This window comes from Protopterus annectens, chromosome 2.part0 (assembly GCF_019279795.1).
Source record: "Protopterus annectens isolate FY-2018-M chromosome 2.part0, PAN1.0, whole genome shotgun sequence".
In the NCBI taxonomy this organism is placed as follows: domain Eukaryota; kingdom Metazoa; phylum Chordata; order Ceratodontiformes; family Protopteridae; genus Protopterus; species Protopterus annectens.
This window is the reverse complement of record NC_056728.1, coordinates 944,616,960-944,635,370: the sequence shown is the minus strand read 5'-3', so window position 1 is coordinate 944,635,370 and position 18,411 is coordinate 944,616,960.

Genomic DNA, 18,411 nt, shown 5'->3' with positions numbered 1-18,411 from the left:
AAACTTGGTTGACTTTTTGAAACAGTCACCAAAGCCATTGATGAGGGAAAGGCAGTCCATACAGCCTACCTCGATCTGGCGAAGGCCTTTGATACAATACCCCACTCGGGTATCATTGAAAAACTCATCAGCTTAAATGTTAATCCATACATCACAAGATGGGTTGCAAACTGGCTGAGTGACAGAACCCACAGGGTCAGAGTTGCTGGCGCCATGTCAGACTCAAAGCCTGTCACAAGTGGTGTACCACAGGGCTCAGTCCTGGGCCACTCTTGTTTGGCATCTACTTTTCCAGTACAAGCAAACACAGGAGGGTTATGGCTGACAAAGTTTGCAGATGACTGCAAACACATCTGACACAGATATCCTTCAGAAGGGTCTCACAGAAATGGATAACTGGTGCCAGAGCCATGGCCTAAAGTTAAATGCCAAAAATGCATAGTCATACCCTTCGGAAAAACAAGGTTACTAGCTACCAAATAGGTGGCAATCCACTGAGTACAGAAGAAGTTATCAGGGACCTGGGGACCCAGGTTGATAGTAGTCTGTCATTCGACACCCATGTAGCTAAAGTAGTTAGGAAGACCTTCTACATTGCCCACCTTATCATGAAGGGATTCTCATCTAGATCAAGGGAGGTCATAGTCTCCCTATACTCATCACTCATCAGACCAATGATTGAGTACAATGCCCCATTAATGTATCTGACCCGACACTTGCAGCAGCTGGAGAGGCCACAAAGTTCCTCACCAAAAGGATAAAGGGTCTCAAACATCTGTCCTATGCTGCCCGACTGAAAGAACTCCAGCTCTATTCAGAGAGGTGACCTTTGCCTAACATACAAGGCCATGTCAAACCCAGATTTGATGAATATGCTTCACCTCAAAAATCTAGATCCGTCAGAGCCACAAGGGCGGAGAGCGTAAACCTCTATTAATAGGACGTGCTGGAGGGATAGATTCATCACCCAAAGACTCCCTATGCTGTGGAATAAAATCCCGGTATATGTGAGGCAGAGCACCTCGCTGGCCTTGTTCAAGAGAAATCTTGACCAATGGATGGGAGATCGCAGATATACCCCAGGGATTACCTCAGTGTCACTGCTCAACAGAGGCACAGCAAAATAATGGGTATAGTTCCCCATACTAAAGGGGTGCTAGGCTTGTAAATGCCCTCGGGCAGATAGCCTAGTATGAACCTATGAACCTATGAACCTAAGAGAAACTCTAGGCACCACCTTCCGATCGCCAAATCTCTTATATACTGCTCCTATCTTAACACACTTAAACAATACACAAAGAAAGAAACTTGCCTCCTGTTACAATAAAATAGCTAAATTTGCCATCAATCTCACTCATAGGATCCACTATTGTCATAGTTTAAAGCAATTAAACTGGCTTGAACTACACAACTACCTAACATTTTCACAACTATCTACAGCACACAAACTCATTTATCATCCAGAAAAATGCCCTGCACTACAAAACTTATTACTGCCCTACTGTCCAGCAAGGGACCTCTGCCTAAGTCAAATAATGTTTCAGGAGGCTCACAGTACTCCCAGTACACTGCTAGACTCTGGAATAGTATGTCCACACAAATAAAACTCTCCAACAAACTCAGTAGTTTTAAACTATGCCTTAAACAACATCGTAACCAATCCTGGTCCTACACATGCTCATCTCAAGTTTAAGCCTTTGTGTTTGCAGTGCGATACTCTCCAAATCCTCCCCTTAACAGAATACCCTCAATCTCTCACTAAAATGATAAAACAATTTTTATATATAACTGCTGACTGTACAATTCACTAAGGTGCATGTGGGCTTTCTCTTTAATAACTTCTATCTCTGTAAAATTTTAGAATGTTTAAATGTATGTGTATAAATGTAAATAGACATGTAACTACTCTGTGTTTATCTGGCACTTAGTATAATGTAATGTAAGCAAAGGAGATTTTCTCCCCAGGTCTCCACTGAAAATGGGTATTACCCAGGTAGATTTTCCTGGTTAACAAAGACAAATAAATAAATAAATGTGTGACAGTGGACATGCATGGATTACCAACTATCAACTTGTCTAGTAAGACAGACAACTGTAAAAGACAATAACAACTGCATTCTGGAATGCACGAGGAAGAAGACAGGCATTTACAGAGAATTTCCAAGGGAAAACAAGTGCCAAGACAATGGCAATATATTCAGCTGTATAGAGTTAGTTAAAGAAGGATATGTATATGGAATAAAGCAGAAATACAAACTGTAAAAAAAAGCAATCACCAGTGGGTGCTGCACGTAGACACAGCAGGTGAAAAGCGCATAAATTAATTGGTTAATAAATGTTTCTTAGTATGCCTACTAGACTAGAAACATAATAAACAGGCAAAATAAAGCAAATAGAAGAAATAAATGTAAAAATAGATTGTAAAGCTATACGAAAGTACAAATACTGAGACTGACAGTAGCTACAAGATCAGTGTGAAAAAGAACACTTTAGACCAAGAGAAAGAGTCATGATTAAGACATATATAAATTCTCCACACAGTAGTATAGTTCTAAACTGCCAAGGGTGTAAATTCTGTCCAGTTTGGAGACTTAATAATAACACAAAGGAGATGTGGTCTAACCTCCATGATGTCTATGCTCATACTGAATCTCTGGAAGCAGGAGTGTATGGAAGCAAGGCTGTACCACATGACATGTTAATCATTCGAGCTAGCTAAGAGACTTAAAGCTAAATAACCACACAGATAGCATCCCATTTTTAGAGTTATGAACAAATAACTATGTATTTATATATCTCTTTGAAAAGCAAAGGGACTTGCATTGCATTACTTTAATCACTGTAAGTGAAACTAAATATTGTTTACTAGGCATTTTATGGGTTATTTACAGCAAACTTGAACAATGCACACATTCAAAGCTATTGCTGGAGATTCATAAACACAGTGCACAATCCCTTAACTGGAATAAACACAGTGGGTACAGTCTGTGATCTGGACAAGAGCAAGATTAATGACTGAAAATCATGGTTGTTGTCTGCCATGCACAGATCTATCATAAGGTCTGTGAATCACTTATAACAAAGTGCTGTGTACTGGGAGCCATGCCCTCCATTCCAGATACCAGAGAATAATGCTATGTGTACTGCCTGCCCATGTCCATAGGTCTTCATTTGCCTTATGTGATAGAAAGTTTTAGGGACACGATAAGAAAACTAGAAATGTATATGCTGATACATAAAAATGAAGATGCAGGTGGCATGTATAGGCAATGTGTTGCAGAGAGTTTTACTTTGTATACACCGGTGTTGCTTGCCAGATTCACCCCTGTAATATCTATAATTATTGTGGCACATTAGTCTTTGCTGTGATATGCTGTCATGACCAGACATGATCCAGAGATATTTTTGGTTCACTGACCATGACTGCAGAGGCTTGGAAATCTACATATATTTAAATGTGGGGTATCTGCTGATAAATGACCTCCCATTGGTAGGATACTTAGATATAGTGGTGCAGCAGCAGTAGTTTGCATGGCAGTCTGATGCATACAGCTGCTTCTTTGTACTAATATATTATGCTAAATTTAATACACTTTTCAATGGAATACATAGGTCACTAAAAGGTTCCTGTAGCTATGATGGTTAACACTGCACATACCTTTGTGTCCACCGGTATGGGCATTCCAGCAGCCCTCTTGATTCTGCTTGTGGGTGATACAGTTTGACTGGCTCTTATAGGTTCATAGGTTGGTACTAGGCTATCGGCCCTAGGGCCTATACAAGCCTAGCCATAACAATTCCCTGAATATTTCTTCCCACAATATTTACTTCCCTGGACCCCTGTCTAGCAAGGTGACTGACATGATCCCCGGGGTGAATTTCCTATCTCCCATCCAATCGTCAAGGTTCCTTTCGAAGAGGGCCAAGGAGGCGCTCTGATTGACATGCATGGGCAGTCTATTCCAGAGTATGGGGAGTCTCTGGGTCAGGAACCTATCCCTCCAGCATGTTTTGTTCATTGTGATGACAAGGTTTAGATCCCTGGAGCGTGTGGTTCTGAGGGATTGGGATTTCTTTAAGTGGAGCATGTCCAACAGCTCAGCGTTTGACATGGCCTTGTATGTTAAGCAGAGATCGCCTCTGAGTAGACAATACGCCACAGAGTATAGCTGGAGTCTTTTTAGATGGTTGGCATAGGGCATCTGCTTTAGGCCTGTGATTCTTTTAATGAGGTATTTCTGTGGCCATCCCAGCTGTTGCAGATGTCTTGTGAGGTACATACCAAATGGGGCATTGTACTCTATAATGGGTCTAATGAGGGATGAGTACAGTGGGACAATGACCTCTTTTTTCTGGATGAAAAGCCCTTAGTGATGAAGTGTGCCACATAGAAGGATTTCCTGACTGTTGTGGCAATGTGGTTATCAAAGCTGAGACCACTGTCCACCTGTGTCCCTAAGTCTCTCATCACACTTTCAGTGTTTAGTGTGCTGCCACCTATGTGGTAATTCATGGGTACATATTTTTTCGCAAAGGGGATAACTATACATTTCTTGGCATTAACCTTGAGCCCATGGCTGTGGCACCAAGTATCTGTTTCTGTAAGGCCCTTTTGTAGAATATCCACATCATTTGGGGATTCAGTAATGGCTCCCAGTTTGCAGTCATCTGCAAACTTTGTTAGTCCCTTAGTGTTGGCCTGTACTTCAGAGAAGTAGATGCCAAACAAGAGCGGTCCCAGGACTGAACCCTGAGGTACTCCACTTGTCAGTTGTCTGGAGCTGGATTTGGAGTTGGCTACTTTTACAGTCTGGGTTCTGTCAGTAAGCCAATGGGCAACCCATCGAGTGACTTAGGGATTTATGCCCAGCTTAGTAAGTTTATCTATGATTCCAGAGTGGGGGATGGTGTTGAAGGCCTTAGCGAAGTCTAAATAGGCTGTGTGGACTGCCTTACCCTCATCTACAGCTCTGGAGACTAATTTGAAATCAATCAGGTTCAGGAGACAAGATCAGCCCTTCACGAACCCAAACTGGGTGGGGTCCAGTGTTTGAAGGTTGACAGTGTCATTGTTTATAGGTTCCATGATAATGCGTTCCTTGCCCTTGCAGATCAGGCTCGTTAGACAGATGGGATGGTAGTTTCTGGGATCCAAGGTAGATCCCCCTTGTGAAGTGGGATAACTGTAGCTGTGTGCCACTCAGTGGGCACGAAGCCTGAGGTGAGGCTATGATTAAACATGACACTTGGGTGAGGTGCCAGTTCATTTTGTAGTTCATGTAGTACACAGCCTGGGATGTCCTCTGGTCCCATGGATGCTGTATTCTTAGCTTTGGAGAGTGCGGTTTCTACCTGTGTGGCCATGATTACTGGAATTTGGCAATCTTTTGGTATTGTAAGGTCTTCCTGTTCAACAGGTATTGTTCCACTATCTACTAGTTCATTAAGTACTGGTACAAAAGATACAGCTGATAACTTAACAATGGCCATGAAATGCAATGTTGAAAGCATCAACTCCAATGACATCTGCTAAAACAAGTTGTTTGACTATAGTCATAGCTACTCCTCCATATTATATTCATGGCATAAACCAATACTCCTTGGTGTTCAAAGTAGGTTTGTGCAGTGTCACACAGCACCTACTTTATACTTTTCTGAATCACTTCTTTATGGTTGCTGTCATCATTTGCATAATAAATGTGCCCACTTTGCATGGAATGCCTCATTTCCATATCATTATGTAATCATTTACATGTGCTATCTACCATGCCATTTTTTACATTAAGTAGCTTTGATGTCTAAGTCTAGGAATCTCGCACACCCTGTGAGCTGACACTACCTTTTCTAATTTGCACTGAGCTAACCATCTATGAATTCTGGCCTAAGTCAATATCAGTACACATCTAAAAGTCTTATATTTTTTGGCAATTGTGGTATTACTCATAGAATCTCTAGTTCTTCATCATGCTTTTCTGGTATACATTCTCTGCTGAACAAATCTGTTGTAGTTCTTTTGCCTGGTCTATAATCCATTTTAATGTAATACTTCTGTAGATTAACTAAGGCCATTTTTAATCCCAGAGGAACCTTGTAGAAAGATTTTCTGAATAAAAAAAAAGTTGCACAGTATTTTAAAGGGACATTTGCATGTTTTTTGGCAATATGTAGATTGTAGAATGTTTCTGATTCACAGATCTTAGTCGTACAGCAGCAGCATAAGAGCTTGCAAAGCTAAGTATGTGGTGCATGAAAATATGTGCAGAAGTAGAAGTAGTAAATGATAATGCACAGGGAAGTGAGGGCATAATGACATGTAAATGAAGCATATAAAATGTTGAATGTTATTATTCATATGGTTTATCTACACTTCTGCAAGACCAAATTCTGTGAGGGGGGGTCAGGTCCCCAATGTAAAAAATGAAGATGCTTTCTATAGTAAATCACCCCCATGAAGTTTCTATATGTGTGCAAGTACTGATTCCTATATTAAGGAAGATTTCTTTCATCTTCATTTTTGTGAGCTTGTGCAATTGCTATACATAGGTTCAGAGGGCAGTGCAGAGGGCCTGCTCCCCTGCAAAAATGATCACAGGTTAATTTTTCACTGTTGTTTTTTTTCTGCCATTTCTGTTTGGTGACTTGTTTCTTTGCAAGCCTAAAAACCTGACCTGTTATAATGGAACCAATTCATATCAGCACAGACATTACACAGCATGACTGCACAGCATTTTATAAGAATAAAGGGCACAGAAATGCAGTTTGCAGTGATCAGATCTATATTGGTGCAGCTGTCAGATGTACTGACTGGGTTGGGCATCCCCACAAATCTATGGCATGTAAGTGTACTGGAGGTACCTGACCTACCATGTCCTCACCAATGACATGGTAATTAATTGCTATAGAGTGGACAGGGCTATCATCTGAAAGCTGATCTTTGTGTTTTACCCACATGATGAATTTCAGGAGATGTGGGGTCTTCCTCTAATTTTGTATTCAAAAATAAGTTTAGCTCTTACTATCCAAGCCTTAGAGATCTTTTGGTAACCATCTGTGGATATGTTCAGTGTTTCTCAGGCTTATGCTCGAGGATACTCAGCAAGTTCACTGATATATGTTAATGAGCACATACAGTTCCCCAGGATTGAAGAGGAGACAGCCAGACCTATGCATTGCTTCTATAAAACTGCATAATTCATGGGGTAATTGCTACCATAGAACATACTCAAGTGGCTATAAAGGCCTCTCTAGTCCACAGTCCAGGATACATCACTAAGAAAGGCAACCAGTTCCTCAACTGCAAGGTAGTCGACAGTGCACATGGGATCATAACCAGTGTGTGTGTGTGTGTGTGTGTGTGTGTGTGTGTGTGTGTGTGTGTGTGTGTGTGTGTGTGTGTGTGTCTAGTTTCTTCTCAACTATCTGTCTCACTGCAAACATTTGATCAGTTGTGCTGCTTCCTGATCTGAATCCCAACTGCTCATCTCCCTTCTTACATTCTACTACTCTGCATATCCATTTATCAATCACCCTCTCCAGAAATTTCATGCAATGTAACAGGAGTTTGATACCTCTGTACTGCCCACAGTTGTGGATGTCCCCTTTGTTATTGTCTGAGATACACCTTTCCAGACTGCTATGAATACCCCCCAGAACCATTTCTCTCCTATCTCACCAAGCAGCTTTATCATATTTGCTGTGACCTCATCTGAACCTGCTGCTTTCCCTGACTTCATTTTCCTTAGTGTTGTTCTTACTTCTTCTGGGGTGGGCTCTTCTTCTTCTCTCATCATGGGCTGTGTCTGGAGCAGGACAGCTTCTGTAGAGTTTTCTTCATTCAGAAGCTGCTGGATGTACACCTTCCATCAGTCTTTGATGTCCTGTGGACTGGTGAGCAAGTTGTTGCTGGCATCCCTTATGAAGGGTGTCTGACTATTTTCTTTATCTTTCTTTCTTTGCCTTGCAACCTGATATGGTTTCTTTGTGTCACCAACTGAGACACTTTCCAGAAGCAACTCCTTTCTTAGCTTCTTTGTTAGCCAGCCAGTATTCCTTCCTAGCCTGGTCCATATTTTCTACCTCCCACTTTTTCCTGCACTCCTTCTTTCTTTTGATGACTTCCTGGACTTCTGCATTCCACCACCAGCTTTTCTTACATAACTTACTTTCATACCTGGCTTGCCCTCATCTGTTCTGTAGTCTTCACACATGCTATTTTAAGCACTGCCATTCTTCTTCAGCTCCAACTATTTCATCCTGTTTTTGGGGTGCTAGAACTCTGGGTAATTCCTTGAAATGTTGTACTTTTCTCTCCAGTTTCTTCAACCTGGTCTCTGTTGACCTTAGAGCTTTCTCTGGTCACTGCTTGCAGCTGATTTTGGCAAACAGTGATTCATGCTGTGGGGTGACTGTTTCACTGGAGATGACTTTGCAATCACTGATTCTACCCCAGTGCCCCTTCCGTACTAGGAGGAAGTCTACCTGAGTCGCATGTTGGCTACTTTTGTATGGGATCTTGTGACTGTCTCTCTTTCTGAACCATGTGTTGGCTACTATCAAGCCATTTGTCAGACAGAATTCTAGAATGGCCTGTCCTTCTTTATTCATGTTTTATCACCCATGTGGATCCAGGCAGTCCTCATATCCTGTTATGTCTGTCCCAATATGTGCATTCAGGTCAGCCATTATCAGCACCAATTCCTGTTGTCCTGCTTTATCTAGCAGGTCCTGCAACTGTGTCTGAATGTACTCTTCTCATGACTGTTACAACCCTGTTGTGGGGCATAGACTGAGATTATGAATACTGTCAAGTCATTAGAATGGAGTCTGATTGCCATGATTCTGTCACTAATTCTAATGACATCCCTTGCTGCCTCCTGAAGCCCTACTCTCTCTGTCATCACAATTCCCACACCATTTCTATCCTGTCCTTCTCCTGAGTAGTAGACTCTGGATCCCAAGCCAAATGATTTTGCTGCATTACCCTTCTATTGTGTCTGTTAGATACATAGGATGTTCAGCCACCTCTGTGCCATCATGTCATTCACCTACAAGCTCCATCCTGTCTGTGAACCTAGATTGAGTGTAGTTCAATTTTGGCAGGAAGTGGGAAGTTTAAGTGCAAAAGGAATGAACAATGCAGGTGACTCCTTATGTGCATGTAGCAATACCAAACTATAGAACATTTTACCATTATCAGATCTATGCAGAATGTCAGCTTTACAAATCACACTTCAGGCTACATCTGACAAACAAGTGGCTTTGTCCTTGTATCATGCAAGGTTAGCACCCATACTAATATAACCTTCCATTTCTGCCACCCTTATAATACCCATCCTAGTATAGTCTCCCTACTATGTCACTCTTAAAACATATCCCCTCTTCTCTGCAACAGACTATTCTATACCTCTAGCTTAACTATCTTCTTCCTGACTCTCTGCAAACACACACACTATAATTGTATATTATAGTCAAATCCATCTTCCCTTCCTACTTCTACTCCTTTGTCATCTCCCATGTACTGACAAACCCCTCCTCCCCTGTGCGCTCACTGTCATCCCAACTGTTTCACTCCTTTATTCTATACTATCTTCTTACTTCTCCACTGATTGAATCATATGGTATCAAGTTTTGATTAACTGTTAACCATCATATAACTTACCATGATAATGTATTGTACCATACCAATGCAGAAGCATTTAGCTGTTACAACTTAACAAAATCAGTTTACTTGTTTACATTTTCATGTGCTGTAAAGATTGTATATTGTTATTGCACATATAACTGTGTTTAATCTTCTTATGTAAACATATATGTATGTGTGCTTATTATCATGTATTTGAACTTTTCACCCTGTGCCTCAACTGAAAATGCGTTTTTAACAAAGACTGATTTTCACAGATATCAAAAGCAAAATAAAAAATAAATAACAAATATGCACTGTAAGCATGATTTTTTCCTTTTATTTTAAAATCAAAATAATGTAACTCTCATGGTAGTACCAGCAACATGCACTTTTGATAAATCTCAACAGGGTGTGGTGTCACAAGAGGAAGGAATGTCTTGCTACAGGTTATGGCATATATCACTGCTCTTTGCCTTAGGGTTCAGTGTGTTGTAAACAGAAGTCACTCTTATGGAGCTACATTATTCTCCTTCAGGATCAAAGCTTCCTATACTATTTAGACTGAAATGGATTTCCACTTCAACTGGCTTATTCATATACTAGTCTTACACTGGAACATCTGTAACTAGCTTCTTGAGTACCTTAAAACTCTTATACTGCTCATAGCTTCATTCCCATGCTATATCATGCTCTAACAGCTTTCTTAGAGACACGGTTATTTTGTATACATTAGGCAAAAAAATTGCAGGATACAACAGCATTCCTAAAACCTTTGTAATGATTTCTTACCTTTTGTCCTTTACATTGGTACAACTACTTGGAGATTTTCCTGAATCAGGTTTCAGTCACACTGTTGCTATAATAAGACCTGTATATTTCAGACTTATCACTGTGATTTTATATTTCTTTTTATTTATTGTCAGATTATGCTGTCATAATCTATTCAGGAATTGTATCAGTAACTTGTCATGCTTTTATTATACTTGACCACACACAAAAATACCAACAATGATGTTTACAACACCTTTTAACCTTTAATTGATTGAACAACAGCTCTTTGGAACACCTCATGTGCTGATGAAATGCAAAACATAAGCCTAAGGAACATGTGCCTTCCTAATGATGCATTAATGTACACAGTTTTAAGCTTTGTACTTCTATTTTTTTCTGCTAGAAACCTTGGATTGCATCTAGCACTGAGAAAAACTTAGCATTTCTCATTCTTGAGACTGCTTCTACAACATCAAGCAATGAATAATGCTTTCTTTTAATAAGTTTAGATCTTGCTAATCAGTGCAAATGTTAATCTTATCTTTTGTCACAACTTTGATCATACTAATCACTCATTATGTTAAATATAATTGTTTGTAATGGGGCATAATGGGTTTTTTTTCTTTACTTTCTGCTCAACTTTACTTGTGAGAGTTACAGGTACTTTTCTGAGAACAAGCATCAATGACACTTCATCAGGATTTATTTTTGTGTAATATTTTTCTAACATGGTTCCTGTGCCTGTTTACAAATCAGCATGGCCATGCCGGATATCACTGCTATGGTTCTGCACAGTATCTGAGGTGTCTCTGTGACTCTGAATTTGAATACATGGAGATGTTGCTTTTGCACTATGATTTACTTTTACCATTCATAGCTTATCACAAGCTACACAGCCCCAAAATTAGGAAAATTAACATAAGTGTTATTGTATGATTTGAAAAAGTTGTCTACATTTTTGTTTTTGTTAATCTACTGATTTGTGAGCAGTTTTTGAGCAATCAGCTTTTTCTGGTAGCCAGTGTATACCAACAACATACACATAGCGCTCTGTTTAGCATTTTCTGGTCACACATATTGAAAATTATTTTCTGATAAAATATTACAGTCTGTGCTTGTATGTAGTTTAAATTCTATAGTCTGTTAATTAATTATCAGTATTTCATTCCAACAGACTCACTTGTATACTTGACTCAGTCATTCAGCTGGATTTTAAGAATTCACATTATCAAGTCTTCAGAATTCAGTAGTATCAATACATAGTTAATTTAGTGGAATGTAGAAAATCAGTAAGTTATCAAAAGAAAGAAGGAATGCAGGAGAAGGTGGGAGATAGAAAAACAGATAAGGCTAAGAAGGAATTCTGGTTGGTTAAGATAGCAGTCACAATAACATAGAATAAAGCATCAGAGGCACCCTATGAGCCTCTGGAAAGTGACTCAGTAGATGGCACTGCATTAGGCTATAAGGCAAAGACAAACAAATAAAAAAATAAAAGATTACAAAGACATGCATCTGGAGTATTTCTCCTTGGATCTTCAGTGAAAATGGGCACTGTCCCAGTCAGACTTTCCCAGTAAACAAATGTTAAATAAAAGAAAAGAAAGAAGATAGTCAACACACACTATCCATATGAGATGCCAGTGACAACTGGATCACCAGTCCAGAGGACATTAAATAAAGGAAGGAGTACTTCCAGTAGCTTCTGAATGAAGAAAACCCCACTATACTGTCACATAAATGACCCACAGTGAAATAGGAAGAGCCCACCCGAGAAAATTTAAGAACAGCACTAAAGAAAATGAAGTCAGGAAAAGCAGCAGGTTCAGATGAGGTCACAGAAGATATAATCAAGATGTAGAGTGAGATAGAGGAGAAATGTTTCCTGAAGGTATGGAGAGAAAGGCATATCCCAGATGACTGAAGAATAATCATTCTAGTGCCAGTGTACAAGAACAAAAGGGGTATTCATAACTGTGGTTAGTACAGAGGTATTAAACTCCTGCCACACTGCATCCCAGTGCTGGAGAGGATGATTAATAAGTGAAAATGCAAAGGGGTAGAAAGTAAGATGAGAGATGAGCAGTTCAAATTTGTATCAGGATGCAGCACAACCAACCCAATGTTTGCAGTGAGACAAATAATAGAGAGGAAGCAAGAGATAAGAAAAGAAAACTTGGCATTCTTAGACTTGGAGAAAGCTTATGACAAGGTCCCAAGAAATCTGATTCACGCAGTCCTGTGATGGTTTGAAGTCACAGAAACATTGGTAGAATTAATGCAGGTTATGTACAAGGACCCACTGACACAAGTACGAATAGTACTCAGACTCACAGAGGGATACTCAGTGGGAGTGCATGTGAATCAGAGCTCAGTTCTGGGCTTACTTCTGTTCATATTGGTAATGCACTAAATTAATAAAACATGTTGGAGGTGACAGATCAACAAAGATGCTGTATGCAGACAATGTGGCATTACAAGCAGACTCTGAACAGGAACTTCAGAACTTGTTAGGAGAATGGAATGCAAAACTGAAGGCACACAGGATGAAACTGAGTACAGACAAGACAGTTGTCAGAGCAATAAATAGGGAAAATCAGAAGAATCTGAAATTGAGACAGAAGGGAAATAGTAGAACAGGATATCAGCTTCAAGTATACTGAAGGGGTGGTTGATGAGAAATCTAAATGAGGAGGTCAGAGCTAGAAACAGAGGTGCTGCAGCCAACTGGCATAGAATGGTAGGGGTAATATGTAACACAAGAATGCCAAAGACACTGAAACCTAAGGTGTATAAAACAGTGGTGTAACCAGTACTTCGGTATGGTACAGAAACCTGACCAGTGAAGGCAAAGCAGTTGAGGTAGCTACAGGTGATAGAGATGAACAGCCTGAGAAGGGTGGTAGAATCCATAGTGTGGCATAGATGAAGAAATTATACCACAGCAGAAACCAAAGTAGCTGAAACTGCAGAGAATATCAAAGAGAACACATTGCTGTCTTTCAGGTGCATGTGTAGTAAAGCAGAGGACAATCTGGTGAAGAAGATTTGGAGAGACCGGAAGAAGGAAAGAAGAGACAAAAACATTCAGCAAAAGCTGGACAGAGTGCATGAAAGAACACCTGCAGTAATCAGGCATTACTGCTGAAGGTGGGAGTGGCACTAAATCGAGAGAAATGTTGACAGTTAATGTGACATCCCAGCTCATGTATCAAAATGGGAAAAAAGAGGGTTGATGATGAATACAAAGTTAATTTTCATATCTGCATTCAACAGCAAGCAAAGTATTGTTACCATAGTTGTTTTCCATTTATACATCTTAGAATGACATTTTCTTTAACAAAAGTGTATATGTCCAAGCTGGTGCTTACCTCAAGCTCAGTCTCTTTAAGTCAGTTGGGAAACAATCTCTTTTTTCAACAGTCAGATGAACTACCTATTAATACAGATCTCAGTAGGCCAAAACCAAGTAAATGCAATAGAGCTAAGCAAATAATATACTATTACATAGTCCTACATAAAACAAGATAAGTGAGAGGCTTCTTATTCTTCTCAAATAATTTGGCTTTATTTATCTTAGACAAGCACTTTCATTTGAAGACTTTATCAAATCTAACAGTGGAGAATTTTAACTTTTAAATGTATACACTGCAACATAGCCCCTGGGTGTAGGCGGCTTCACAGTAGCCCAAAGGAGGGGGAGGAGTTGGGCCTGGCTTAGGGTCAGTTGCAATAGCAAAACAGTGAGGATATAAGTAGAGCCGGGATTAAGTAAAATAAACACCATCATTTGCATATGGGATGTGCATTACTACAGAGAATCTGTACAGTTAAAACAGAATGAGGGCAGCTCCAAAACCTCCTACTACATTAGTTTCTGTAAATAAAGACATTTTCTTAATACTGAATAGCTCCATCTTTACTAAAGGTAACACAAATGTGAACTCACATCCATGTAAATGTTATCAATGTAGTATTATGTTTTACTTCTATATTCAGCCCATAGCAGAAGGGATCAGTCTGCTTTTATGAGGCTTATGAGTCTCTGTAAACCATATTTGAATATGTGAGAAAAAGAAGTCTTACCATAACGTTCCATCTGTATTGTTGATCCTCGTTCAGTCATTACGCATGGGTATCGGTTTCGACCTCGGAACCGAGCCGGCCATTTTCCAAGCTCGCGTCAGCTTCAAACTCTCGAACTAAACTCTTACCCATAATCCCCCTCTCCCTGTTACCTCAGATTGAGTTTGCAAGTCAAAAGAAGGTAGAGGCTACCTCTGGTCAAATAACCTAAGAGAACCGGATGGTGAGATCCACTAGAAGCCACAGGAGGGGGAAGGAGAGAGGGTCGTAATGACTGAACGAGGATCAACAATACAGATGGAACGTTATGGTAAGACATAACTTTTTTATCTGATATTGTTAATCCTTGTTCATTCCTTACGCATGGGACAGAGTCCCCAGCTACCTCTATTCCTGGGAGGCTCTCATGGAAGGACATTCCTGAGCACCATAGAACCAAAAGATGCTCTTCCCCTGGAGGCCAAATCCAATTTGCAATGATTGATGAAGGTATGAGGCGTAGCCCAAGTTGCAGCTGCACAGATGTCATGTAAAGAAGTTCTGGCATGGAAGGCAGCAGAAGTTGCCGCTGACCTTGTTGAATGAGCTTTTATGGTAGTAGGCAACGAGATATTACGTTGTGTATAAATGAAGGTCGCACAGTCCTTCAACCATCTAGCTAATGTGACCTTAGCAACAGCAGATCCTAATCTAGGGCCAGAAAAGGCCAAAAATAACTGGTGAGATTTACGAAAGGGTTTAGTCCTGTTTAAGTAAAAACGGATTTGCCTGTGGATATCTAGGGTATGTAGGCAATACTCTCCTCTGTTTGAATGATTGGGAAAGAAAACTGGCAATTCAATGGCTTGATTAATGGACATTTCAGAAATCACTTTAGGCAGAAAAGATGGATTAGTTCTCAGAGACACTCTATCTCTATGAAAAATCAAGTATGGACTCTTGATACATATACGTCTGGCAGAAGTAATGGCGACCAAAAACAAGGTTTTCCATGGCAAATACATGAGGTTGCAAGAAGAGGCTGGTTTGAAAGGTGACATTGTCAGAGCTTGTAGAACTAATGATAAATCCCATGGTTGAATAGGCTCTCTCAAAGGTGGCTTCAGATGATTCACACCTTTTATGAAGGTCTTGCACAATTTATGGGACATAAGAGAGGAATCTTGGACACCCTCATGAAAATTAGAAATTGCATCCAAATGAACTCTAATGGTAGAGGCCAATAGAACCGATTGAAAAAGGTCGGCCAGATAATCTAGTATTATCGACACTGGTGCTGAAAAGGGGTCTACTTGTTTATCTTTCAGCCAACAGGTAAATCTTTTCCACTTGCTCAGATAAGTAATTCTAGTGGAAGACTTATGAGAAGCAATGAGAATATCAAGTACTGGTAAAGAAAGATCATTCTGCCTGGCAATTATGGGAATTGGAGTAGCCAAGCCATGTGCTTCAGGCTGTTCAAGTTGGGATGAATCAGGTTCTGTGGATGTGAGATCAACTCTGGTGTTGGATGGAGAATCCATGGTCGATCTAGTAGGCAAGGCCAAAGGAAGGGGAACCAAATCTGTCAAGGTCAATATGGTGCTATGAGGATCACCTTGCTCTTCAACCAATGGGCTTTCTTCAGAAACTGGGGAATGAGGGGAAATGGTGGAAATGCGTAAAGAAGACCCGAGGGCCAATCGTGGACAAGAGCATCCCTGGGTGACTGTCCCGGAGGGGGAATCAGGGCGAAGTAGTTGCTGCATTTGTAGTTGGTCGGGGATGCAAAGAGGTCACAGCAAGGACAGCCCCAGTGGTGGAAGATCTCCGCCGCTATCAAGGGATTCAGGGATCACTTGTGAGGTTGAAGAATGCACCTGCTGAGTCTGTCTGCTATCACATTGGAACTCCCGGGAATGTGTGTTGCTAGAAGAAAACAGTTGGTAGCCATCGCCTATTGCCATATCCTCATGGCCTCTTGACAAATGGGGTTAGATTTGGTTCCACCGCCATGTTGTCTGATTGAATCACAATTGTCCCAGACGGCAGCAGGGGAAGGAATGCTTGCAACGCCAGAAGCACCGCGCTCAGCTCTAGAACATTTATATGCAGATGGGCCTCCAGTTAGGACCAAGTGCCTTGGACTGTCTGTCCCTGACATAGCACCCCCACCCCATCAGGGAGGTGTCTGTGGTCACTGTGGCCTTGGATTGCTGGGGGGAGAAGGAGCGAGACCATTGTGATGGATTGTGTGTCAGCCACCAATTTAAGTCTTGTCTGCACCTGTGGGTTACTCGAATCATGGCTGAAAGAGGATGCTGAAAAGGATACCATTGGGCGAGCAGTAGCCATTGTAGAAGCCTCACGTGAAACCTGGCCAGGGGAACAATGGTGATGGAGGCTGCCATGGAACCCAACAGCTGTAGAACCGAGTGAGCCGTGGATTATTTCCTTGAAAGGATTGGTATTAGTTGTTGCTTTATCCTTAGAATTCTGTGCTCTGGAATAGTAGCTCTGCAGTTTTTTGTGTCCAAGATAACCCCTATGAATTCTGTCGACTGAGATGGGGTGAGATTGGATTTTTGCCAGTTTATGGTTATGCCTAGCCTTTGAGCAGCGAGGAGGGAGTATGGCAGGGCTTTTTCCAGTAGATGTCTGGTGGGGGCGGAAATGAGCCAGTCATCTAGGTATGGAAACACCTGGAATATTGAAGTTGCAAGTGAGCTGTGACAACTGCCATGCACTTTGTGAACACTCTGGCGGCTGTAGAGAGTCCGAAGGGCAGTACTCTGAACTGGTAGTGACTGGCTCCAGCATGGAAGCACAGAAATCTTCTTGATGGCCTGTCCACTTTTATGTGGTAGTACGCATCTTGAAGATCTATCGAGCATATCCAATCATCTTTTTCCAAAAGCAGGAGGATAGACTGTATTATGACCATCCAGAATTTTTGTACTCTCACAAACTTGTTCAATACACTGAGATCCAAAATTGGTCTCCAGTCCCCGGTTTTCTTTGGCACCAAAAATAGTCTTGAGTAGAATCCGGATCCTATCTGGTCTGGAGGGACTATTTGGATGACTCTCTTTCTTAGCAGCTTTTCTATCTCTAGTGCTGCTTCTTCCCTTTGACTGGGTGGAACATCGGGAAGGTTTTTTGAAGGAGAAGGACAAAGATCAAAGGGGATATGATAACCTCTGGTTATAATCCTTTGTAGCCAAGAATCGGTGGTAATGGTTAGCCAGGCAGAAGGGTACAAGGAGAAACATCCCCCAACCACCTCCAGAGAAAAGGAGTTGGGCAGCTCTTCAGTAGCGCTGGTAGGATTGACCAGGGAAAGAATCCCTGGAACCCTGGTTACACAGACCTCCTCTGCCTCGAAAGGAGCATCTTCCCTGTGAGTTTCCCCCCCTGCCTCTGGGGGAAAACTCAGGCTGTTTGTCACGGAAAGGACCCTGAGATTTCTTGAACCATATCTTCCCACTCTTTTGGTTTCGGAAGAAAGCACATTGAGGGGAAGAATAACAGACACCTATGGCAGAAAGGGTCTTACCATCCTGCTCACATCTGGCCAGTGTGCTTTTAACTTTAGGCCCAATCAACGATGAGGCCTAAATGGGAGCATTAAGAAAGGAAGTCTTAAACGGTTCCGCGAAATTGCACAAGCGCGTCCAGGCGTGTCGTCTCAAGACCACAGCTGAACCAGCTGCTCTAGCTGCTCCTTCTGATGCATGAGATATCAGTCGCATAGAGGAGTTAGATATAGATTCAATGGTGGCCAGCTGAGAGGCCACTTTGTCACGGACCTCATCAGACACGGCACCAGCCAAGGTTTCAGAGAGCTCAGAAATCAGATCCCTTTGAAGCCTGGTAAAATGTGCCATATAATTCAGGGACCGGATAGTAAAGGTTGCTGAAGCAAAGGTGCACTTCCCTATCCTGTCCAGGGC